This window comes from Balaenoptera physalus (assembly GCF_965194825.1).
Source record: "Balaenoptera physalus genome assembly, chromosome: 1".
In the NCBI taxonomy this organism is placed as follows: Eukaryota; Metazoa; Chordata; class Mammalia; order Artiodactyla; family Balaenopteridae; genus Balaenoptera; species Balaenoptera physalus.
Genome location: NC_138882.1, coordinates 16,960,979 through 16,988,522, shown reverse-complemented (window position 1 = coordinate 16,988,522; position 27,544 = coordinate 16,960,979). Strand labels below are relative to the sequence as shown.

The window sequence follows — 27,544 nt, the reverse complement described above, 5'->3', positions numbered from 1 at the left end:
TAGCCCTACAGAACACAAGTTGTCCCATCTTAGAAAACAGTACAAGTATTATGCAAGGAGCACAGAGTCTAAGGTAGGCTGACTGCAAAGCTCTTCTCCCTAAACTGGGCAGATATAGCTTAACAGTTGTGAAAGCATGCATTCCCTTCCTTGCTCATACCAACAATGACTGCCAGTGAAAGGGCTTCAGAAGGAACAGACAAGGATGCTGATATCTGAGAGGTCTGGAGCGCTGTCTGAATAATGACACACACCTTGACACAGCTCCTGACCAAGGCCTGCTTAGTGAGCCCCATGGTTGCCCTTATCATGAAATCAAAATATTCCAGAAAATACTGGTTGTTTTAAATTTTCTTGGTTTTGCCTTGTGGAATGCAATTCTCTGTAAAAGGACCCTATGAAAGGACTGTCTGTCAAGCATTTCTAATATTTCAGGAATGAATGAATGAATCTAATATTGTTCTTTTTTTGATTGTGCAATATTATTCCTTGCAGGGAGAATATCTTAAGGTGACCTTAAGATACAAAGATACAAGTAACTTGTCTGAGAGCAAGGCAAGTAATATATAGATGACTATTTTCTTTCCCCTCAACATTTAAGGGATAATCTTGGACAATAGACTCAATTTTGAGAGAACTCTTGAATCTTTTGGTCAAGTATTCCAGGTACTTAAATTTCACCCTAAATAAAAAGCTACCTAATAAATCGGCACAATTCAGTTTCAGGCTTTCCCAAAAGGCTCTCCTTCCCCGGTGGGCTCAACAAACTGGAGATGTTCATTAAATTAGGATTACTATTTGGCTCTGACAGATAAATGTGTTTCCTGGAGCAATGTTGCTTGTACATTCAGAGTGTTATATTGCTTTGTTTTAAAAGACATCAGACTGTTTCTTGGTATATTACCAAGAGAGCAACATTAATCCTCATGGCCTCAAGTAAGAATACTTTTCAGTAAATATAGCAGTGGGATTACATCATTCAGGGATATAGATCAACACACCATGTTGTCATAAATCTATGTTTTCACAAGTTTTTATACTTTAACCAATGAGTAACAAAATTCTCTAAGACTTGCTGGTTCATTCATTCATTTATTCAGATACTTTTTCTTCAACACTCAACACATATTTATTCTTCTGAATGTCTGTTCTTTTTCCTTTGGTTCTGAGTACAAGTTCCTTGAAATCTTTAATAGTAATAACCTGATTGACCTCTCTTCCACTAATAACTTAAGTTTACCGTGATTTGATGCCCTAGTCTTACTTGGCTCTCTGTTTCTCTTAGAATTGTTCTTCTCATCATCAAATTTCTGGAAATTGTTTGTTGAATACCTTTAAAACATTCTTCTAAACCAAAATGAGAATTTTGCATTTTCCTCTCAGAATGCCTCACCTCTGAATAATTTCCAGAGTGGCCTTGATAAATATTAATAGGAGCTGAATTTCTCTTCCTTTCCTTTAGGAAACGGACACTAACATAAATCTCCTGATGTGTGAGTTGATGTTGCCCTAATGCCCTGTGCAGAGTTACTAGTGTGTCTGTTGTTTATGGGCTATGAAAAAGTAGTTTTAGAAATAAAGGGCCTTTCTAGCTTCTTCTGTTTTAATGTCACTAAGAACAACAATGTTCCTTCAGAAGCTGTGGCTGAGGACTGATCCTGTAAGGAGGAGAAAAGCTCCTGGCCTTACACAAATCAGTGAATCAGCTCAAGGGAAAAAAGGATTGTATACAGGGCGCCACCTATGAACTAAATCTTACTTAAACCCTCAGGAGCAGGTTGGCAAAGTTTTGGGGGTAGGGTGGTTAGATTTTTTGTGTATGTGTTATTAGTTTTAAAAACCAATATAAAGAATTTTAGAGTGCATGAAGTTTTTGGATTCAAAAAATTAAAATTAAAGCAAGGAACATTTATACCAGCATTGAGAAGACAAGACAGCACAAGGAAGAGCTGAAACCAGGATAAAAGAGTACAATTGATGAGGGCAATTTAAATGGGCTTTTGTCAAATAGTCACAGTGAAAAAATACTCGAATAAATCAACTGGCTTCATTTTTATCAGAGGCTGACACCAAATGGGGACGTCGGACTGGACATCAGTCAGTCCCTGACAAACAGAATGCATCTTGTTTTTTCCTTTCTAAAGTGGTACACAGACATCGTTCAGCACTTGAGTTGAGTGTTCCTGATTTCATTTAAACCAGTCAATATTTATTCATCTCATTGCAGCAGAGCTCAAAACACAACAGAGATCTGCTTAAGTATTAAACTCATATCATCTCCTAGATGATTTTTTTGTGTGCACGTGTGTCATGTAGACAAGGTAATTGGACAACTGGCCATTTGGGGGTTTTAATGGGTTGCATGGTTGGATACTAACAAATTTAGCACTGGTAAGGTCCTGGAGGGTTACCAAAACAATCCTCTTTCTATTCTTTACCCCCATATCAAACCCATGCTCATGGGGGGCACAAAAACCTGCTTCTTCTAAAAAGCTGTCTGCTCCAGTGCACTGTGGTCTGTTCTCTGAACTCTCATGACACTTGTCAAATGGAAGGCTCATCATCGATTTGACATATGTCACATGCTACACTGCAGTGTGTTCAGGTGTTGTGTGTACATGTGGCTTATCACCTCAACGAAACTGCTAGCTGCTCAAAAGTTTGAATCAAGTCTTCCACTTCCTGGTCTCCTGACCTGGCATAGAGATAGGTACACACAAAGTCACTGAGTAATTAATTATTATTAATTTAAAAATATTTATTTAATTATAAATAAATTAACAGTTAATGATAATTGATTATTCATTTACTCTACAAATATTCATAAAGGATCTATTATGTACTTGGCACTATTATAAGTGCTGGAGTTTCAGAACTGATATATCTCTGCCCCCACGGCATCTGTATTCTAGACAGGAAGACAAAAATGAACAAGTAAATAAAATAATGCCAGATTGTGGTAAGGTTTATTAACAGAAATAACCCTGGGTAAGTGAATACGGAGAACTGGGCTCTTTTAGTTAGGGCAATTTCAGACAACCTCCCTGAGAAGATGACATTTGAGCTGCAACCTAATATAATTGAAAAAGCCAAAGGAACATCTGGGCATATAGAATCTACCAGGCACTTGAGGCAGAATGAGGTTGGCTTATTTAAGGAACAGCAAGAAGACCCCAGTGGCTAGAGCAAAAAAGCGTAAAAGAAAATGGTGGGTTAATATATATGCAATGGAATACTACTCAGCCATAAAGAAACAAAATTGAATTATTTGTAGTGAGGTGGATGGACCTAGAGTCTATCATACAGAGTGAAGTAAGTCAGAAAGAGAAAAACAAATACCGTATGCGAACACATATATATGGAATCTAAAAAAAAAAAAAAAAATGGTACTGATGAACCTAGTTGCAGGGCAGGAATAAAGAGGTAGACATAGAGAATGGACTTGAGGACATGGGGTGGGAGGGTGAAGCTGGGGCAAAGTGAGAGTAGCATCGACATATATACACTACCAAATGTAAAATAGATAGCTAGTGGGAAGCAGCCGCATAGCACAGGGAGATCAGCTCGGTGCTTAGTGACCACCTCGAGGGGTGGGATAGGGAGGGTGGGAGGGAGGCTCAAGAGGGAGGGGATATGGGGACATGTGTATGCATATAGCTGATTCACTTTGCTGTGCAGCAGAAACTAACACAGTATTGTGAAGCAATTATACTCCAATAAAGATCTATTAAAATAAAAAGAATATATATATATGGAAGTAAGAATATATATATGGAAGTAAGAATATATATATATATGGAATTAAGAATATATATATGGAATTAAGAAAAAAATATATATGCATATATATATATATATGTTTTGATAGGTTGGGAGAAAAATTCAGAAAACTATTTTCTCACTCCTTCATTGTTTATGAAATATGATTTTTGCCCTCATTAGTACCTCTGATGTGTGTTGCTTTTGATCTCCTAGCCCTTTGCCTCCTCCTACATTTAACTCTGCAGGCATTTTTTTTTTAACATCTTTACTGGAGTATAATTGCTTTACAATGGTGTGTTAGTTCCTGCTTTATAACAAAGTGAATCAGCTATACATATACATATATCCCCATATCCCCTCCCCCTTGCGTCTCCCTCCCACCCTCCCTATCCCACCCCTCGAGGTGGTCACTAAGCACCGAGCTGATCTCCCTGTGCTATGCAGCTGCTTCCCACTAGCTATCTATTTTACATTTGGTAGTGTATATATGTCCATGCCACTCTCTCACTTCGTCCCAGCTTACCCTTCCCCCTCCCCGTGTCCTGAAGTCCATTCTCTACGTCTGCGTCTTTATTCCTGTCCTGCCCCTAGGTTCTTCAGAACCATTTTTTTTTTTTTTTTTTTTTAGATTCCACACATATGTGTTAGCAGACGGTATTTGTTTTTCTTTTTCTGACTGACTTCACTCTGTATGACAGACTCTGGGTCCATCCACCTCACTACAAATAACTCAATTTCGTTTCTTTTTATGGCTGAGTAATATTCCATGGTATATATGTGCCACATCTTCTTTATCCATTCATCTGTTGATGGAAAATTAGGTTGCTTCCATGTCTTGGCTATTGTAAATAGAACTTCTGCAGGCATTCTTAAATGCAGGCCAACAATCTCAACTAGAGAAATACAGAAGCCCAGAATCTCTTTCATACTGGACCATCTCTCACTTACCCAAACCTGAATAAGTCCCACCCATTCATCTTTTTCACTCTTGCTGCCAAGTTGGCATATGGTTGGTTGCTGGAGAAAGTTTCCATAGTGTGTACATGGGTCCTATAACATCCTGTTAGCAAAGATCTGAAATCCCTTCCTTAACTCCATTTAACTCTTGTCCTAGTCTGGGGTTCCTAGTAAACAGAACCTGAAACAGAGATTAAATGCCGATGATTTATTTGCAAAGTGATAAAATAATGCCAGATTGTGATAAGGTTTATGAAGAGAAATAAAGCTGGGTAAGTAAATGGAGAGAATTGGGCTCCTTCAGGGCGATCTCAGACAACCTCTCTGAGAAGGTGACATTTGAGCTGCAACCTAACATAATTAGAAAAGCCAAATGAACATGTGGGCAAACAGAGTTTACCAGGCACTTGAGGCAGAATGAGGTTGGCTTATTTAAGGAACAGCAAGAAGACCCCAGTGGCCAGAGCAATAAAAGCAAAGCAAAAGGGCAGTGAAGCAGAGAAAAGTGAGTAGCAATGGGAGGGATGCATTAGTTATGGTCACTGCTTCATGAAGGGCCATAGAGACCCAGTGGTGGGAATGTCCATTTGGCTCAGTGGGGTTTAGAGTAAATATTTAACAACCAGCTCTCCAGGGAGGAAAAGCCCTGATTTCTAGTGTTTGCCAGTTTCCCTGGTGTAAATACTCCTACATGGCTGATTTCAAGCTACCAAGGTGACATCACTGAATGTGAAGTTGGGAAGAGATGCATACAAAGGGCTCTTGCAAAACTGTAAGTCAGACAGAGAAAGACAAATATCATATGATATCACTTATATGTGGAATCTAAAAAAATGGCACAAATGAACTTATTTACAAAACAGAAACAGACTCACAGACATAGAAAACAAACTTATGGTTACTAAAGGGGAAAGGTAGTGGGGAGGGATAAATTAGGGGTTTGGGATTAACCTATACACACTACTATATATAAAACAGATAATCAACAAGAAGCTACTGTATAGCACAGGAAACTCTACTCAATATTCTGTAATAACCTATATGGGAAAAAAATCTGGAAAAGAATGGATATATGTATATGTATAACTGAATCACTTTGCTGTACACCTGAAACTAACACAACATTGTAAATCAACTATGATCCAATATAAAATAAAAATTAAATTAAAAAAACCTGTATGACCCAGCTTCATTATACCACTGAAGAGGCTGCAGAGGATGTATTCTCATAGGCTATGGAGAAGCCACGCTTACAATAAATTCCTTACCTACTGGATTCCTTCTCATCTCCTTCTCGCATTGGTCAAATTTCACCCCAGAAGGAGATAACTACCTTCTACTTCTGGGTAGATACCTGGGCCTCTTTGGCAGCTACTGGAGAACCCAGATTCTGGAAGGAGAAGGAGAAGTCAGAAACTCTGGGTGTGTGGTTGATAAGATTCAAGTGGCAAAACCACAGATTTAGGCCAAAGTGATGGCTCAGGCGGAATCAGTAGCTAAAGTTCTAAGAGGCAGGTGAGGCTGAGAGAATCTGAGGAAGCAAATAAGGTACGCTTAATTCAGTGACCCTTTGTGCTCCTCAGACACACTTACACCCTCCTAATTTATATCTAGTTCCCACACTACAACATGGGGCTGTGTGTGTGTGAATAAGGTGCCCTTACTTCTTCCCAAGGGGAAAGTCTCAAGCCGCATTTCTTAGAGCCCTTCAAGGTCATAACCCGTCTCAAACTCTTGAACGACTAAGGCCTGATGACGTGACCTGGCCCTTTATTCCTGAGTCTGAGACACGAGTTGCCCTTCTTTTGGGGGTTGCAATTGCTGTAAGTGTCCATTAACAGCATTACCGGGCTTGGAAATTTTAAAAAAATGATTCCTCTGGGATCCAGACGTACTCTTCCCTGTCTAATTATTTGTGTAGTAGCAAGCCAGATCTCTCACGGTAATCAGGATCAATTGTTCTTCATGATAATCAGCTACAATTATTCCAGCAACTCCTGCTGGTTGTTGGCATGAGAAGCCCAAGATGGCTAAGTGCTGGTCAAGGCTTCCAGTTCAAGGGAATTCTGACTCTTTCCTCTGGAGGAAGTGTTCCACCTCTGACATCCAGGCATCTACCTGGTAGAGACTCAGGCTTCAGGTGTGTGGAGTACACATTCCCCAAGCGAGTCACTGGGTGTGACAGTGAGAGGGTCCAGCCAACTTCCATTCTTTGGTTCCCAAACTCATGTATGCTAATTATTAGAGACACAATTCCATAGATCAACCTTTGGTTCAATGAATTTACTGCAAGCTGGAGGACACATCTTAGACCCACAAAGATGTCCCTCAGCTGTACCTTAGCTAAGTCTTCAACAGCTGAGGCTTTTGGATAATGGGGTACATGGTAAAACATGTGAATTCCAGATCATCAGGCCACTATTACATCTTTGTAACAAAAGCAGGCCTTCAGTCTGAGGCTATGGTGTACGGCTATCATGTTGATGGCAAAGACATTCTTCAAGCCCTCAGATTCTGTATCATGTTGATGGCAAAGACATTCTTCAAGCCCTCAGATTCTGTATGTGTCTGGCTGGCAGAGGCACTGAGGGCGGGAAGGGAAAACCTATATTCAGATTATATATCAGTCTGAGAAGCAATGAACCTGCCTTTTCAAGGCGGAAGGGCAGAGCTATCTTTCACCTACTACCAGGTGGCTGGTTAGTCAGTGGGCCCCATTAGGGGCTCAGCTTTCTTGTCTGATGCCAGCAGGTTGGGTGCTTGGCAGTGTCAGCAGCTAGAGCGATCCTGGTGGAAGGGAATCCATGCTGAGCCTAGCGTGGTCTCCATCCTTCCGCCATGGCCATTCTGTTCATAGACCCACTGCACTGAAGTGACCATGAAGAAAGGCTGGCTGACATCCCTAGGAAGGATTATTCTGTCCACCTGACAGGATGATGAGAATCTTGACTGCAGTAGAGATGTTCTTTGAGTGGGCATCAAACCGAGACACAAAGATCTTCACATTTGGGGACCACCTTCCTGTGTCCAATCACACTCTTCCCTAGACCTCCTTGTCACTGATTTCAGTATCCCTCTTCTCAGGCCCCTCACCAGCCAGGCAAACTATTTGCTCCTGCCTAGGCATCAATACATGTCTGTATTTTGGACTTCAGACAACCTCCCTTCAAACAAAGGGTCCAACTAAGTGTACGTCTCAAAGCTCTACCTGCTGGGAGGATTTCCCTTTCCTGCTCTCCTCCAGGGCTCTCTTAGGTGGGGATGTAATGCAGCTGCAGCCCATTTCCAATCACAGCCAACATTATACCAACCCGCCTATAAACTAGGCCAGTGTCCTTTTCTGTTGGTTGATCAGAGGCAAATCCCCTTTCATCACCCAACACACACATATACTCACCTCCAGTGAGGCCATGGTGTGGGTTGAAGGAAGCGCCAGTGTGGAACAGCACAGGTAGGTGATAAGGGAGTCTGGACTGTCTCTGCATGTAATTTACCTGTGCTTTCTGGATCTGCTTGAGCTGGTCCTGAATGCATCACTTCTACACCATAATGAACAGATGCTGTGCACGCCCCAATGTATAACCAGGTGAATCCAGTAATGCTGAGTTCATAGTGGATGGCTCAGATCGAAGAGTCATGTGATCCCAGGGGTCAGATGCTCAGTATCTACGATGGCCACATAGTCAATCAGGAGCTGTTTTACAAACACATTATGGTACTTCACCACATACAGAATAGTCTTATCCTAGTCCCTAAGGTTCTAAACTTTGACTCTCCTCCAGGAGCTTGCCAGAGATGCCACACGGTAATCTTAACCGTCATAGACAGTTTTGAACACCATAGGATTTGCTGATAAAGCCCAAGCATCAGAGAAGCTTTTCCCACAGCGTGGACCACACAGAACTCCCTCTTGCTCTGTGCTTCATTCAAAACCAGAAAACATCATAAATGGATCATAGCAGTATTCCCAAATGCAGTATAACTTTGTTTCCAGAATTCAAAGGGATCCAACAGATACTCAGCTTCTTTCTTAATGGTAGAAGGAGCAAGATACAACAAATTGGTTCTTTATCTCAGGGAGGATATGCCAGCATGTCCAAGGCCACTAACTCCTAAAATCTTCACCAGTGTGGTAGGTCCATGGAGCTTCATGGTTTCCTCACACTCTGTGGCAGGCAGATGTCTTACCAAGACTGTAGAATACATGACATTTCCTGCTTTCTCAAGGCCAGTTAGCATGATATCATCAATAGGGTGGACTTTGTGATATGCAATGTAAAGATGATTAAGTTCCCTATGGATTATATTATGTCATAAAGTGGGAAAAGATAAGAGATCAGGACCAAGATAATAAAGGTATACTCCTGTCCTTGCCATGTAAATGCAAGTTGCTTTTAATTCTCTCTATTAGAGTTTTGAGAATAAATAATTTGTCAGTCAGTGCCTATGTACAAAGTGCAAGAGGCTGTGTTCATCTTCTTCAGTGATGATACCATATCCAGATAATAGTTGCAACTGAGTCTACCAACTAGTTTATGGAAGTTCACTATCATCTGCTAGATCCATTAGGTTTTGCTGAGACCAACCAGGTGAACTAAATGCATAGATGTGACACCACCATGGCTGTATCCTTCTGGTTTTTAATGAGATTACTCATCTCTGTCATTGCTTCAGGAATGTGATCTGCTTCTGATTTACTATCTTGACTTGCGTGGGGAGTTGGGAGAGGCACTTTCAAGGACTTGGTCATTTCTTTGTCATTTGCTTATACTAATGACCCTTATTCCCAGGTCAGGGAACAAATGGGTTAGGGAACCCACTATATTGCTTTGCTAGGGCTGCCATAACTAAATACCACAGACTGAGTGGCTTAAACAACAGAAATGTATTTTCTTACAACTCTGGAGGCTAGAAGACCAAGACCAAGGTGACAAGGTGATGAGACCAAGGTGACAGCAGGTTTGTTTTCTTCTGAGGCCTCTCTCATTGGCTAGTAGATGGCCGCCTTCTTGCTGTGTCCTCACGTGGCTTTTCCTGTGTGTGTGTTCATGTCTGTGTCCAAATCTCCTCTTCTTATAAGGACACCAGTCATTGAATTAGGGCCCACACTAATGACCTCATTTAACTTAATTACCACTTTAAAGAACTTATCACCAAATATGATTATTTTCTGAAATACTGAGGGGTTAGAGCTTCAACATATGAATTTGTGGGGAGGACACAATTCAGCCCACACAATGTCTTAGGTTGTATTCCAAAATCCCATTATTATGAAATCATGTTAGAAAATTCAATTTAAATAAAAATTTGAGCTAGTTCATTTATTTTAGGGTTAGGCTTCTATTTCATTCAAAATAAGCCCATTCATAAATAGCATAAAAATAAGTTCTTAATTGGGTCTATGGTATGTATTTTTAAAAACACCAGATGGTATATGCTGCCTAGTTCTTACTCATACTCCCTGGCATTCTCTGGCTGCAGATATGTCAAAATGCAGCGAGCCCGGGTCAGTGTGTACAAATGGTTTTTCTAACATCTGGGTGTTGGAAAATTATTACTGAGGAATCTAACAAATGATGGTCCCCAGGTGTTCCTGAAGAATTGATTCCTGTGCGGTTCCCAGGAGAGCTAAATCTCGCTGTTGGTGTTTGCATGTGGAGAGCAAAGAGGAGCATTGAGTCAATTACCTGAATAATTACAGCTTGAATGAGCCCATCTTTTCCTTATCTAAGTATTTCAGGAGAATTTGAGGGCAGGGACTTAATATGAGATGTCTGGAAAGCTGTCCCTTTCCTCCACTTTGCTTAGGGTTTTCACACACTCTTGATATCAATGGTTCTCAACAGGGATGATTCTTGGCCCCCCGGGGAACATTTGGCAGGGTCTGGAGACATTTTTGATTGTCACAACTTGAGAGTGCTACTGGAATCCAGCAGATAGAGGCAATGAAGGCTGCTAACCAGCCCACATATGATGCACAGGACAGCCTCCCACAATAAAAACGTTCCAGTCCAAAATGTCAGTATTGTCAAGGTTGAGAACCAAATCATGCACTCTCTACACATATAGCTACATCTCTGATATGTTATACCCAAAGATTTGGGTGGAAGCCCTGGGGGCAATTAATAGGGTTTGTTTGTTCCTTGATGATATTTATTAAAATTATAAAGCCCAAGTACTCAATAAAAAAGCAAAAGAAAGGCAATCTTAGGATACTGTGTCTCACTAATTTGGACTAGGACAAGGGTCTCAGCATGCATATAGGAAATCCATTCAAAAATTGCAATTATAATTTTATTTCTAAGAGATGAACCACACATTTGAAATCTGAGCACAGCATGGTTAGATATGAACTACCTCTTTGGTTGAACTTTGGTCAGACTGAAGTGTTTCTGCCCTCCACCTAATTTCATATTATGTATCTAAATTTTATATCTTAAAAATCTTAATCTTGCAAAGCAACTATCATTTTAAGAAAATTACCCATTGTGCAGGAGAACAGTTAAGATGACTGCATCCTTTAAACAAAGTGGATAGTCCAGAAATTTTCTTGGGACATTACTTTTTCCTTAATGAAGTAGGGAAGTGATCGTTTTATCTGTTGTTGTCTTTCCTACCATAAGATATTTAGCTGTGTATTTATGAGAAACATGATAGCCAGTCCTTAGATGAGGATTGTAGCCTTGCAAAATCGGAGAAATCTTACATCAAGAAATGTGATTTGTGATTCCTGCCTCACATTCTCATCTCAGTCTCACAGGGGAAAGCATCCCCTGGCACAAAGGAAACCACAGGTTTGATTGAAATCTCCAGGGTTTCCAAATTGGTCAGATTATAAGGAACAATGGAGGTGCTTAGTCAAAACACATTTGCAGGTAGACGTGGCTATTGTAAAACAAGTTTTCCAGGTGATTCTTATGATGTAGCAATGTTGGGGAATTCCATCCTAGGATGTGGGTCCACACACTACAGCCCAGGGGCCAAAACTGTTCTAGCACCTGTTTTTGTAAATAAAGTTTTACTGGGACACAGTCATGTCCATTTATTTATTTATTGTCTATCACTGCTTTCACACTATCACAATAAATTCGAGTAGTTGCATATGTCCCCCAAAGCCTAAACGTTTTCCTCTATGGCCCTTTACAGAAACTTTGCTGACACCTGCTCTCCATGGGGGTAAAGCGGTAAGTGATGGGAATGGGGAAATCAGACTCCTCTCTGCATAAGACTGCAACAAAGGCCTTGCTCTGAAAGAGTCAAATTTATTAAATTTCCCTGGGAGTCAAGCAACTTGAAAGAACTCATTTGCTACTTCATCAAGCCTTATTTAATCCAGAAATGCATTCAGAAATATTAAAAATATGAAGACTTCTGCCTTTGGGGAAGTTGGCCAAATATAACATAGATAAGTCAATTAAAGCAAAATTATGGGCTCATCTGTATGCTACTGACTAGAAAATCACCAGAAATGTGGAGAAGGCAAGAGGAGATAAGGAAGGTGCTGAGGTTAGATTAGAGATTATCCTGCCTATGGAAGCGGTAAATAGTAAACACATGCTCAGTTAGTTGACTGCTTGACTAACTAATTTATTGGTTGATACATGTCAGGAGAGTTTGCATCCTGACAAGCAATGGGAAATAAGATTGGGTATTGCTGCGTAATCAATTACACCCAAATATAACCCCCATTAAGCCCCCAAGTGGCTTAAAGCAACACACGTTTTATTATCTCACACATTTTCTGAAGGTAATGAATCTGGAAAGAGTTTAGCCTAGTGGTTCTGGTTCAGGGTCTCTCATGAGGCTGAGGTCAAGACCTGGCTGGAAGTTTCAGGTGAATGAAAGCTTGACCGGGGCTAAGGGGCCCCCTTCCCAGACGGCGCACTCACATGGCTTTAGATAGGGAGCCTCCCTCTCTTGCTGGCAGCAGGCAGGGGGCCTTCGTTCCTTAGCACAGGGACCTCTTCACAGGGCTTCTGAAGTGTTGGGTTTTTTTTTTTAACATCTTTATTGGAGTATAATTGTTTTACAATGGTGTGTTAGTTTCTGCTTTATAACAAAGTGAATCAGCTATACATATACATATATCCCCATATCCCCTCCCTCTTGCGTCTCCCTCCCACCCTCCCTATCCCACTCCTCTAGGTGGTCACAAAGCACCGAGCTGATCTCCCTGTGCTATGCGGCTGCTTCTCACTAGCTATCTATTTTACATTTGGTAGTGTATATATGTCCATGCCACTCTCTCACTTCGTCCCAGCTTACCCTTCCCCCTCCCCATGTCCTCAAGTCCATTCTCTACGTCTGTGTCTTTATTCCTGTCCTGCCCCTAGGTTCTTCAGAACCTTTTTTTTTAGATTCCATATATATGTGTTAGCATATGGTATTTGTTTTTCTCGTTCTGACTTACTTCACTCTGTATGACAGACTGACGAGACCAGGTCGTGGGCACCAGCCACCCCGGAGCGGTGGCTCACACCAGCAGCCCGAAGTGTTTTCACCAAATGGCCACTGGCTTCCAGCACGAGGCGTGGTCCAAAGGAGAAAGAGAAATCAAGGAGGAAGCTGCGATGCATTTAATGACCTAAAGCAGGTATGCTATCACTTTTGCCATACTCTATTTGTTAGAAGTAAGGCCAACCCTTATGCAAGAGGGTGGGTATCAGGCTCCAACATTTAGAGGGAGAAGTGTTGATGAACTTATGAACCTATTGCAAAACCACCACAGATACTGCCAGTAGATGAGAGTCAAAAGGAAGAGCCTGGGACTAGAATAAAGGACTGATGTTCTTCTCACCAGGCTCAGGAAGACGTGGTCTGTCGCCATTTGTAAACTCCAGAACCATCAGCCATCACTAATCAACGGAATTATCTCACTTGTGGAATTTTCAAATGGCCTTGTCATAAACCAGCAGAAGGATGTTTTCTCTTGATTTACTCAAGATAAAGAAAGGTCAGTCCTACGGATTCCTCTCTCTGCATGTCCTTTCTTTATTACCAGGGGAAAATGGGGGATGGAGGGGGGGGAATGTAACATTTTTTGTCTTTCATGGCTCCAGTGTGTATATTGTTAAACCATGCAGAAAAAAAAAGAAGCCTGATGATAAGATACTATCAAGACAAAGGAAACTAAGTCTCTGGAGTCATTTACAGTAAGAAATATGAAATCTTATTTTTCACAGGCATTTAATAATAGAGTTTATAGGTAAGTAATTAGTTTCATTTATGGTATTGGATTGATATTTATACAGTTGTGTCTTTATTCTTACATCTTTTAAAAGTGTCATCATCCATTAACATGTGTGCTTAATATTATAAGCCACTGGTGATGAATTATGGGCACAGCTCAACTTATTACCACATTTTTCAAGATGATTCTAATAGTACCATTAACTAATTAATTTATTGAACCATGCCTCAAATCGGTTTTACCTGCCTCTATCTGTGGTTTTGGTCATACAGTACTCTCTCACTAATCTTTTGGGGAAATATCTCCTCAAATTCTTTCTGAGAAATCACCTCTGGCAAACACTTGAACTCTTGCCTGGGATTGACACCATCCTTAATTCAAAGGGTGAACTCAGATGGCCTTCAGTCAATCAGTACATCGTACCCCTCTGGCTGCAGAGATAGAAATGAGCACAGGACCCTAATCAGGTCAGTAAGAGACAGGACCTGGGTTCTTTTTCAATTATTGTGTAAAGAGAAAAAAAAAAAAAAGCTTAACTCCTTTCCTTGGGAGCCATTTTGCTGTCACGTGGAAGTGCCTTGCTCTGATGTGAAGAATAAGGATGAAGTTAACACACAGAAGGACGAACAGAGGGAAACAAAGGAGTGAATCTTAGTAACCACCAGATGAGCCCCTGGATGGAGACTTAACCAAAGCCAGAGTTGAGTTTTCTTCCACTTGAAATATAACAAAAAATCTTAACTGATAAAATATTTGTTTCATTTAATTGAGCTCTTATTTGTTTGTCCGTATATTTGCTTTCAAAGTTCTTCATGTGTAGACAGCACAAATGATATGACTGGGCACTCCCTGGGCCATGTCTCAAGTCTGGTTCAAGTAAATATTACTGCAGTGGAGTTGTCTCATTTGTATGTGGACTTGGAATGGGAGAGTATGAGTTCTTCCTTTTAAACATTAAGTCTCCCTGTGAGGCATGTTGAGGCTTGTGTTTGTCATGCTTACAGCGCATTCAAAAACACTCACTAAATTCAATCTTTGAATTAAGCTGTAACCAAGCTTGTATATTCATTAGAGAAGAAAAATTCTCCTTGAAGAAGTTCAAATTGTTTATTGATTTTCATTTCTGTGTTCAAAGGAAGCTTGGCTAAGTCTGTCTCAGCACAGTCCCCATGGGACTAAACAGCCAACAAGTGCATTACACTGAAACCCAACTGAGCAGCTACCAAGCAAAATGGGAGGATTCTTCTAAAACTATATTAATAAACAGTAAGAAGATGAGATTTCCAGTTCAATAAAGTTGTTTCTTAACAAGGAATAACACATTTGCCACAGCTGGCAGTAAATGACAATTTAAGGGAAAGCTTGAAAAAAAAAATAAAAACAAAATACGAGCAGTAGAAAGTGCATTTGGGTAGCCTTCTTTTGCGTATAGCTAAGGGCAAAGAGAGAAATTTTTAAAAATCACTTCTTCCTTGACTTCGATAATTTACCTATCTGTCTGGTAACTCCATTGCATAACCAGTTGGGAAGGTGTATGAAGTGGCTCATGAAGGCAAGAATGTGGCTGTCCCATTTGTTAATGGTCACACGTTTCTACATAAATATCCTCTAAGCATCTCTGAAAAAGGGATTTACCAGTTTATGTAAAAGAGTATAAATATAAATATTTTATGCATCTCAGAGCAAAAGATAAAAATTAGCTTTTAAAAATTAACGTGAGGGGAGACCTTCAAGATGGCAGAGGAGTTAGACGTGGTGATCACCTTCTTCTCCACAAATACATCAGAAATACATCTACATGTAGAACAACTCCTACAGAACACCTACCGAACACTGGCAGAAGACCTCAGACTTCCCAAAAGGCAAGAAACTCCCCAAGTACCTGGGTAGGGCTAGAGAAAAAAGAAAAAACAGAGACAAAAGAATAAGCACAGGACCTGCACCAGTGGGAGGGAGCTGTGAAGGAGGAAAGGTTTCCACACACTAGGAAGGCCCTTCACGGGCAGAGACAGAGGGTGTCAGAGGGGGAAGCTTCGGAGCCACGGAGGAGAGCACAGCCACAGGGCAGCGGAGGGCAAAGCGGAGAGATTCCCACACAGAGGATCGGTGCCGACCAGCATTCACCAGCCCGAAAGGCTTGTCTGCTCACCCACTGGGGCGGGCGGGGGCTGGGAGCTGAGGCTCGGGCTTCGGTCGGATCCCAGGGAGAGGACTGGGGTTGGTGGCGTGAACACAGCCTGAAGGGGGCTAGTGCGCCACAGCTAGCCGGGAGGGAGTCCGGGAAAAGGTCTGGACCTGCCGAAGAGGCAAGAGACCATTGTTTTGGGGTGCGCGAGGAGAGGGGATTCAGAGCACTGCCTAAATGAGGTCCAGAGACGGGCGTGAGCTGCGGCCATCAGCGTGGACCCCAGAGACGGGCATGGGACGCTAAGGCTGCTGCTGCAGCCACCAAGAAGCCTGTGTGCAAGCACAGGTCACTATCCCCACCTCCCCTCCCGGGAGCCGGTGCAGCCCACCACTACCAGGGTCCCGTGATCCAGGGACAACTTCCCCAGGAGAACACATGGTGCGTCTCAGGCTGCTGCAACGTCACGCCGGCCTCTGCCGCCACAGGCTCGCCTGCATCCATACCCCTCCCTCCCCCCGGCCTGAGTGACCCAGAGCCCCCGAAGCAGCTGCTCCTTTAACCCCGTCCTGTGTGAGCGAAGAACAGACGCCCTCAGGTGACCTACACGCAGAGGCGGGTCCAAATCCAAAGCTGAACCCCGGGAGCTGTGTAAACAAAGAGAAAGGGAAATCTCTCCCAGCAGCCTCAGGAGGAGTGGATTAAATCTCCACAGTCAACTTGACGTACCTGCATCTGTGGAATACCTGAATAGACAACGAATCGTGCCAAATTGAGGCAGTGGACTTTGGGAGCCACTGTAGACTTGGGGTTTGCTTTCTGCATCTAATTTGTTTCTGGTTTTATGTTTATATTAGTTTAGTGTTTAGAGTTTATTATCATTGGTAGATTTGTTAATTGATTTGGTTGCTGGCTTCCTATATATATATATATATATATATATATATATATATATATATATACACACATATATACTTTTTTTTTTTCCTTTTTCTCTTTTTGTGAGTGTGTATGGGTATCCTTCTTTGTGTGATTTTTGTCTGTATAGCTTTCCTTTTACCATTTGTCCTAGGGTTCTGTCTGTTCTTTTTTTTCCTTTCTAGTATAGTTTTTAGCGCATGTTATCATTGGTAGATTTATTTTTTTGGTTTGGTTGCTCTCTTCTTTCTTTCTTTTTTTTAAATTACTTTTTACATTTTTTATTTTTAATAATTTTTTATTATTTTTTATTTTAATAACTATCTTTTCTTTCTTTCTTTCTCTCCTTCTTTCTTTCTTTCCCTTTCTTTCTTTCTTTCTTTCTCTCTCTCTCTCTCACTTTCTTTCTTTCTTTCTTTCTTTCTTTTTTTTCTCCCTTTTTTTCTGAGCCGTGTGTCTGAGCTGTGTGTCTAACAGGGTCTTGGTTCTCCGGCCATGTGTCAGGCCTGTGCCTCTGAGGTGGGAGAGCCGAGTTCAGGACATTGGTCCACCAGAGACCTCCCAGCTCCACGTAATATCAAAAGGCGAAAGCTCTCCCAGACATCTCCATCACAATGCTAAGATCCAGCTCCACTCAATGACCAGGAAGGTACAGTGCTGAACACCCTACACCAAACAACTAGTAAGATAGGAACACAACCCCATCCATTAGCAGAGAGCTGCCTAAAATCATAATAAGGTCACAGACACACCAAAACACACTACCGGCTGTGGTCCTGCCCACCAGAAAGACAAGATCCAGCCTCATCCACCAGAACACAGGCACCAGTGCCCTCCACCAGGAAGCCTACATAACCCACTGAACCAACCTTAGCCACTGGGGGCAGACAAAAAAACCAACGGGAACTACAAGCCCACAGCCTGCGAAAAGGAGACCCCAAACACAGTAAGTTAAGCAAAATGAGAAGACAGAGAAACACACAGCAGATGAAGGAGCAAGGTTAAAACCCACCAGACCAAACAAATGAAGAGGAAATAGGCAGTCTACCTAAAAAAGAATTCAGAGTAATGATAGTAAGGATGATCCAAAATCTTGGAAATAGAATGGAGAAAATACAAGAAACGTTTAACAAGGACGTAGAACAACTAAAGAGCAAACAAACCATGATGAACAACACGACAAATGAAATTTAAAATTCTCCAGAAGGAATCAATAACAGAATAACTGAGGCAGAAGAATGGATAAGTGACCTGGAAGATAAAACAGTGGAAATAACTACCACAGAGCATAATAAAGAAAAAAGAATGAAAAGAATTGTGGACAGTCTTAGAGATTTCTAGGACAACATTAAACGCACCAACAATCAAATTATAGGGGTCCCAGAAGAAGAAGAGAAAAATAAGGGGATTGAGAAAATATTTGAAGAGATTATAGTTGAAAACTTCCCTAATATAGGAAAGGAGATAGTCAGTCAAGTCCAGGAAGCACAGAGAGTCCCATACAGGATAAATCCAAGGAGAAACATGCCAAAACACATATTAATCAAACTATCAAAAATAAAATACAAACAAAAAATATTAAAAGCAGCAAGGGAAAAGCAACAAATAAGATACAAGGGAATCCCCATAAGGTTAACAACTGATCTTTCAGCAGAAACTCTGCAAGCCACAAGGGAGGGGCAGGACATATTTAAAGTGATGAAAAGGAACAACTTACAACCAAGATTACTCTGGCCAGCAAGGATCTCATTCAGATTTGACAGAGAAAGTAAAACCTTTACAGATAAGCAAAAGCTAAGAGAATTCAGCACCACCAAACCAGCTTTACAACAAATGCTAAAGGAACTTCTCTAGGCAGGAAACAAGAAGGAAAAGACCACAATAACAAACCCCCAAAAATTAAGAAAATGGTAATAGGAACATACATATCAATAATTACCTTAAATGTAAATGGATTAAATGCTCCAACCAAAAGACACAGACTGGCTGAATGGATACAAAAATAAGACCCGTATATAAGCTGTCTACAAGAGACCCACTTCAGACCTAGGGACACATACAGACTGAAAGTGAGGGGAGGGAAAAAGATATTCCATGGAAATGGAAATCAAAAGAAAGCTGTAGTAGCACTTGTCATATCACACCAAATAGAGTTTAAATTACAGTTTATTACAACAGACAAAAAAGGACACTACATAATGATCAAGGGATCAATCCAAGAAGATATAACAATTGTAAATATTTATGCACCCAACATAGGAGCACATCAATACATAAGGCAAATGTAAACAGCCATAAAAGGGGAAATCGACAGTAACACAATCATAGTAGGGGACTTTAAAACCCCACTTTCACGAATGGACAGATCATCCAAAATGAAAATAAATAAGGAAACACAAGCTTTAAATGATACATTAAACAACATGGACTTAATTGACATTTATAGGACATTCCATCCAAAAACAACAGAGTACACTTTCTTCTCAAGTGGTCATGGGATATTCTCCAGGATAGATCATATCCTGGGTCACAAATCAAGCCTTGGTAATTTTAAGAAAATTGAAATCGTATCAAGTATCTTTTCTGACCACAGCGCTATGAGACTAGATACCAATTACAGGAAACAATCTGTAAAAAATACAAACACATAGAAGCTAAACAATACGCTACTAGATAACCAAGAGATCACTGAAGAAATCAAAGAGGAAATCAAAACATACCTAGAAACAAATGACAATGAAAACACGACGACCCAAAACCTATGGGATGCAGCAAAAGCAGTTCTAAGAGGGAAGTTTATAGCAATACAATCCTACCTCAAGAAACAAGAAACATCTCAAATAAACAACCTAACCTTACACCTAAAGCAATTACAGAAAGAAGAACAAAAAAACCCCAAAGTTAGTGGAAGGAAAGAAATCATAAAGATCAGATCAGAAATAAATGAAAAAGAAATGAAGGAAACAATAGCAAAGATCAATAAAACTAAAAGCTGGTTTTTTGAGAATATAAACAAAATTGATAAACCATTAGCCAGACTCATCAAGAAAAAAAGGGAGAACACTCAAATCAATAGAATTAGAAATGAAAAAGGAGAAGTAACAACTGACACTGCAGGAATACAAAGGATCCTGAGCGTTTACTACAAGCAACTATATGCCAATAAAATGGACAACTTGGAAGAAATGGACAAATTCTTAGAAAAGCACAATCTTCTGAGACTGAACCAAGATGAAATAGAAAATAGAAACAGACCAATCACAAGCACTGAAATTGAGACTGTTATTAAAAATCTTCCAACAAACAAAAGCACAGGACCAGATGACTTCACAGGCGAATTCTATCAAACATTTACAGAAGAGCTAACACCTATCCTTCTCAAAATCTTCCAAAATATAGCAGAGGGAGGAACACTCCCAAACTCATTCTATGAGGGACATCACCCTGATACCAAAAGCAGACAAAGATGTCACAAGGAAAGAAAACTACAGGCCAATAACACTGATGAACATAGATGCAAAAATCCTTGACAAAATACTAGCAAACAGAATCCAACAGCACATTAAAAGGATCATACACCATGATCAAGTGGGGTTTATCTCAGGAATGCAAGGATTCTTCAATATACACAAATCGATAAATGTGATAAACCATATTAACAAACTGAAGGAGAAAAACCATATGATCATCTCAATAGATGCAGTAAAAGCTTTCGACAAAATTCAACACCCATTTATGATAAAAAACCCTCCAGAAAGTAGGCATAGAGGGAACTTACCTCACCATAATAAAGGCCATATATGACAAACCCACATCCAACATCGTTCTCAATGGTGAAAATCTGAAACCATTGCCTCTAAGATCAGGAACAAGACAAGGTTGCCCACTCTCACCCTTATTATTCAACATTGCTTTGGAAGTTTTAGCCACAGCAATCAGAGAAGAAAAAGAAATAAATGGAATCCAAATTGGAAAAGAAGAAGTAAAGGTGTCATTGTTTGCAGATGACATGATACTATACATACAGAATCCTAAAGAGGCTACTAGAAAACTACTAGAGGTAATCAATGAATTTGGTAATGTAGCAGGATACAAAATTAATGCACACTAAGCTATTGCATTGCTACACACTAATGATGAAAAATCTGAAAGAGAAATTAAGGAAACACTCCCATTTACCATTGCAACAAAAAGAATAAAATAGCTAGGAATAAACCTACCTAAGGAGACAAAAGACCTGTATGCAGAAAACTATAAGACACTGATGAAAGAAATTAAAGATGATACAAACAGATGGAGAGATATACCATGTTCTTGGATTGGAAGAATCAACATTGTGAAAATGACTATACTACCCAAAGCAATCTACAGACTGCATGCAATCCCTATCAAACAATTTTTGACAGAACTAGAACAAAAAATTTCACAATTTGTATGGAAACACAAAAGACCCCGAATAGCCAAAGCAACCTTGAGAAAGAAAAACGGAGCTGGAGGAATCAGGCTCCCTGACTTCAGACTATACTACAAAGCTACAGTAATCAAGACAGTATGGTACTGGCACAAAAACAGAGATATAGATCAATGGAACAGGATAGAAAGCCCAGAGATAAACCCACACACATATGGCTACCGTATTTTTTATAAAGGAGGCAAGAATATGCAATGGAGAAAAGACAGCCTCTTCAATAAGTGATGCTGGGAAAACTGGACAGCTACATGTAAAAGAATGAAATTAGAACACTCCCTAACACCATACACAAAAATAAGCTCAAAATGGATTAAAGACCTAAATGCAAGGCCAGACACTATAAAACTCTTAGAGGAAACCATAGGCAGAACACTCTATGACATAAATCACAGCAAGATCCTTTTTGACCCACCTTCTAGAGGAATGGAAATAAAAACAAAAATAAACAAATGGGACCTAATGAAACTTAAAAGCTTTTGCACAGCAAAGGAAACCATAATCAAGACCAAAAGACAACCCTCAGAATGAGAGAAAATATTTGCAAATGAAGCAACTGACAAAGGATTAATCTCCAAAATTTACAAGCAGCTCATGCAGCTCAATATCAAAAAAACCCAAAAAAACCCAATCCAAAAATGGGCAGAAGACCTAAATAGACCTTTCTCCAAAAAAGACATACAGATTGCCAACAAACACACAAAAGAATGCTCAACATCACTAATCATTAGAGAAATGCAAATCAAAACTACAATGAGGTATCACCTCACACCAGTCAGAATGGCCATCATCAAAAAATCTACAAACTATAAATGCTGGAGAGGGTGTAAGGAAAAGGGAACCCTCTTGCACTGTTGGTGGGAATGTAAACTGATACAGCCACTATGGCGAACAGTATGGAGGTTCCTTAAAAAACTACAAATAGAACTACCATACGACCCAACAATCCCACTACTGGGCATATACCCTGAGTAAACCATAATTCAAAAAGAGTCATGTACCACAATGTTCATTGCAGCTCTGTTTACAATAGCCAGGACATGGAAGCAACCTAAGTGTCCATCAACAGATGAATGGATAAAGAAGATGTGGCACATATATACAATGGAAGATTACTCAGCCATAAAAAGAAACGGAATTGAGTTATTTGTAGTGACGTGGATGGACCTAGAGTCTGTCATACAGAGTGAAGTTAGTCAGAAAGAGAAAAACACATACCATATGCTAACACATACATATGGAATCTACAAAAAAAAAAATGGTTCTGAAGAACCTAGGGGCAGGACAGGAATAAAGACGCAGAACCTAGGGGCAGGACAGGAATAAAGACGCAGACGCAGAGAATGGACTTGAGGACACGGGGATGGGGAAGGATAAGCTGGGACGAAGTGAGAGAGTGGCATGGACATATATACACTACCAAATGTAAAATAGAGAGCTAGTGGGAAGCAGCCACATAGCACAGGGAGATAAGCTTGGTGCTTTGTGACACCTCGAGGGGTGGGATAGGGAGGGTGGGAGGGAGACGCAAGAGGGAGGAGATATTGGGATATATGTATATGTATAGCTGATTCACTGTGTTATAAAGCAAAAACTAACACACCATTGTAAAACAATTATACTCCAATAAAGACGTTTTAAAAAAAATGAACATGAGAGTTTCTGAATACTTATGGCCTCTTTATCGATGTTTATTATCAAAAATAGTTACCACACCCTGATACACAGAGGATGCAAAATCTTCTCTTTTTGCCTTCATTGCCTTTTAAAAATAAAATTAAACATGTTTCATTTTACTAAGTATGAAGCTAAGCCCAGGAAGATACATCTTCTCTCCCAGATTCAAGATTGTAGCTAAAGAGTTTTTGAAAAAAATCTATATTTGAGTTTTTTATTGGTCCTGAAAGACTTAACAAGATAATGCCCCAAAATCAGTTTTAAAAGTAACTATACTTTGTAATAGAAAATTAAGTGAACTAAAATTTTACCTCTGTTGTGTAAAATAGGAGAAGTCCCTTGCTTGTTCTATTCCTCAAAAATTCAGTTTTGGAGTTCAGGGTTTTTGAGCTCAAGCCACCCGTTCTCCTTGCTTGGCCCTGCAATAATCATTTCTCTGCTCCAAAAAAAGAAAAAAGAAAAGAGAAACAGAAAAAGGAAAAAAAGAAAGAAAGAAAAAGAAAACTCAGTTTTTAGCCCAGTTCTGCTAATGCGCTCTGTAGGCCTGGAGAAAATGATCTCATCTCTTTTTTTAACTGTTTCTTCATCTGTAAATCAGGGAGAAAAGCACTGGTTCTGCCTCAGAGGGATGTTTTGAGGATGAAATATAGTAATGTTGACAATAATATTTTGCAAAAACACAGGCATGTTGAACTCTAAAGTTTACTAGCAAGAGACACACCAATGCTGTATGGAGGTCCCATAAGGCAAAGCCACAATTAGAAGAGAAATTGCTCAGATATGATAGAAGCATTATCTAGTGAAGACTGTTACATGAAATGTTCAAACAAAACAGTGCCTTCCATAAAAACAATAGCATAACAGGGAAAACCTGTAAGGAAATATTTGCGTCTCTTCCAATCACACCAGCAAGCCGGAGTTCCAGGAAAGCTACCTAAGAGATCAAAGTCAAGGTGGTTCTCAGAAATTTTCCACACTGTGGGCACAGGCTCAGTTTGGGAAGACTGAGAAAAGAGAATATGTAATTACAGGATAGCCAAGTATTCAAATTTAAATTAAAAAAATCAATCATTACCTAGACAAAGAGAAGCAGTCAGTACTTAGAAACTTGCAGCAGATTGAATGTTTTGACTGCTTTTGCCCCAGATATTCAACACTGATTTGTTCTGGATGTGGAGGTCGGTTCTACACTGAGCAAAATTTCCATCTGATAAAGATATGGCAACAACTTTTACTAAATTTAAGGGGGAAGAATCAGCCTGCTTCCAAAAAAGAAATTGAGAATGAAGTGGCCAGATTTGTAGTAACATTGAGGACTAGGAGCCCTCTCAGCCTTCTGACATGAGTGTGAGAATCTTAGGGAAAGTGCAGGTGACAAGAGAATGCTTCCATTTATCAGCCAGGCTTCATTAAGTGGCATAATTATAATTCGAAGAAAATAATTTTCACCGGTACTTTCGGATTAAAAGGAATAATGTGTTATTGAAAAACACTGTCTGGACTAGAAATCTAATTTTTAGAAAATTCAGTGAAGTCTAGTGTCACAGATTAAAGGCAAAATCTTTTCATTCTGGTCCTGAATCAAGCTTACTCCGAGAGTTTAAGGAATTCATTGATGCCTCTGGTGTCTGTGTAGATGCAACCAACATCCAGATAAGACTGAAGAATGTGAAGTCCTTAACCCAGGTCTCTGTTAGAGCTTTGGGAGTGGACCCTTTTCTGGTGATTAGAAGGTACCCAGCAGGTGTTCAAGGGCCTTGGTGCCTTGAGGTCCTATGCTCTCCACAAAAACCCTCACACACAGTCCTTTGCTTTTAAGGCCCACGACATCTAGCTAAGTCAAGCCTCTTTCCCTCTTATAACTACAGTCAATGGCTATCCGGGTTATTACCTCTTATACTAGTTTGGAATCCAGCACACAGTTTTCCTCTTTATTTCACCTCCTGACATCATTCTTAGTCATTGCAACGTGTGTGCAAAGGGGCCCGCCAATAGATGAGTTCTTGGGCTTCCTCGGCTTCCGTGATCCTCACTTCCAGGTCCTGGTCCTTCTCTTCATCTAGAGCAACTCCATGGCAGACTCCTTAAACTCAAATATCTCTCAGGCTATTACGTACTTTTCTTTCATCTCTCTCACTGATCCTTCTCTCCTACTCCATAGAGAGACTAATTCTTTGATTCCCTAATTGTTTTCCAACCTATCAGAGCCCTCCTAGCTTCACAGCCTTTGCTACCCAGCTTGGACCCTATAATTGATCATCTGGTCTATTTTCTTTTTAAAAAAAATTTATTGCAGTAGAGTTGATTGACAGTGTTGTGTTAATTTCTGCTGTACAGCAAAGTGACTCAGTTATACATATATATATATTCTTTTTCATATTTGTTTCCGTGATGGTTTATCACATGATATTGATTATAGTTCCCTGTGCTATTTTCTTACTGGTGCCAACCACCAAGTATCTCTGTGGTCTCTTCACTCCTCCTCCAGCCTCATCACCAGGCACTGCCTGCCTTATCCTCTAGGCAGGAAGAATATCAACCAGCTTACAGTTCTCTGCAGGCATCACACAAGGTTGTTTTAGGTCTTTGAGCATTGCCATGCTGTCTGAAGACTTGGCTCAAGCATCCTCTTACCTAGTTTTCATCCCCTGACACTTCTCCCCAGGCCCTTCCCAGACTGAGATAGGACCTCGGCCCCTGAACACACTGTTCTCAAGGCCATCACAGTGCTGACCACATGCTAGTGACAAGATCTGCTAACGTTTCTATCCTTCCCAGAAAACTACAAGCGCTCTTGGAAGAGAGATTCTATTTTTTAATCCTTGATTTTCCAACCCCTGTCAGAATGGCTGGAACATTATAGGTGTTCAATAAATATTCCTTGCAATGAAATGAACTAAGCCCCTGCCCTTCTTCCATGTTTGCTCTTCAAATTCTCCAATCCAAAGCCACTAAGCAAGCAGCCTTCTTTATTCCTGTACAACAGAAACTCAAATAAACATTATCCCTCCAGAAGGCAAACTCCACAAGAACTTGGCAGAATCCCCAGTGCCTAGAACATCCAAGCATATATTAGGTGTTTAAATATTTATGGAATTCCAGTACTGCATCTAAATTTATGGGTTTCCAATATTAGGTGGGCTCAAAATATACCAAAAAAAATTTTTGGCACTTGAACAGCTTTTTCTCTTATTTCTATCAAAGAGTCTTCAAAATGCTCTCAGTCTCCTCAAGCTTTCTAACACATCTCCAACTGACACCCTGCTCTCCCCTTTCTTGGAGAAAATGGAATTATGGAGTATGTACTTCACCAACCTCCCTCATCGTGATGTGTTTGTGGCTCCACATCTGCGTAAGATATGGTAAATTCATCTCATGAGAAAAATTTCAGTATTTTCCTCAATTTAATTATTGACTACAACTAGGACTTTAACTCCATGCTTTCAAACAAATACAGGTAATATAACTATGCCTATTGAAAAAATCCATTTGCATTATTGTTATTTCTTATTAAATAATCTTAAAATAAACAAGCTGTATTTCATCATTGTTATCAATTAATAACTCATATAGTTTGCACATAGGGATGTCTGATCAAGTGACTTACTATAAAAAATCTTGGGTGATCCCAAGGTATGGAGATTAGTATCTGCTATCAGGTGAGTCACTCTTAACCTATAAAAGGAGAGGCCTAGAGATTTCTAATCATTCAAGACTCTTCTCACTAAAGATAGGAAACCTTCCATTAGGGTTAGGGTCCTAGAATCACTGACTGGTAGTTCAAGACAGTGGTAGATCTCATGAACAGTAATCCATCCAAAACATTTCTGGCATGCCTATATATCCACAAAATAAAATCTGAACTAAAATGAAAAAACTAAATAGGTGTTTGATCTTTTATCTGTATTTAATCTATATAAATCACAAGTCCAATTATTTTATACTTTTTAGATATTTGGTTTTATTCTTTCCTATGTATGCACTATGTCTTTATCTCAAGAACCATTCTTATTATAGCTCTCAGAAAAACTATAAATAAATATAGGTAAGCCACTCCTTCAAAATTCTTAAGGGATCAGCCAAACTTCCCTTGAATTAGGATTTTGTTGCATCAAATATCATTTGAAATAAGGGAAAATAAGAATTAAAAGTCTCTGGTTCTAGAGGAAGATTTCACTGTAATGTGACTTGTTGCAATGGATATAAGCTATAATCAAAAGATAACGGCTCATTTGCAAATTAAGAGACATGACCTATCAAAGTACAGAAGCTTTATTTATTGCCTAAAAACACAGAAGATTTATTTATGACTTAAAAATGATTAAGTTAATTTTTCAAAAGCATTGAGTTCAGAAATAATGAGTTTACAACCAATTAAATTAATATCATCGATTTGAAACTAAATAAAAGCGTTTTCATTATTGTCATTATTTTTGAACTATGTCAA

At 39.9% G+C, this 27,544-nt stretch overlaps 2 long non-coding RNA genes across 3 annotated transcripts in view; both read right to left on the bottom strand.

The window, feature by feature from the left end:
- The window catches only part of LOC309644481, a 136,971-nt gene that overhangs the window by 25,063 nt on the left and 84,364 nt on the right, over window positions 1-27,544 (bottom strand). The window contains exon 3 of one of the 2 annotated variants that reach the window (XR_014254451.1): window positions 7,258-8,413. The exons of the other annotated variant lie outside the window; for it this stretch is intronic. This is a non-coding gene — a long non-coding RNA (uncharacterized lncRNA). Of the gene's footprint in view, window positions 1-7,257; window positions 8,414-27,544 lie in introns of those variants that run through there. 2 annotated transcript variants of the gene reach the window in all.
- LOC309644699 overlaps window positions 16,955-27,544 on the bottom strand; it is an 887,681-nt gene continuing 877,091 nt past the window's right edge. Inside the window, exon 2 of the long non-coding RNA XR_014254562.1 lies at window positions 16,955-21,581. This is a non-coding gene — a long non-coding RNA (uncharacterized lncRNA). The remainder of the gene's footprint in view (window positions 21,582-27,544) is intronic.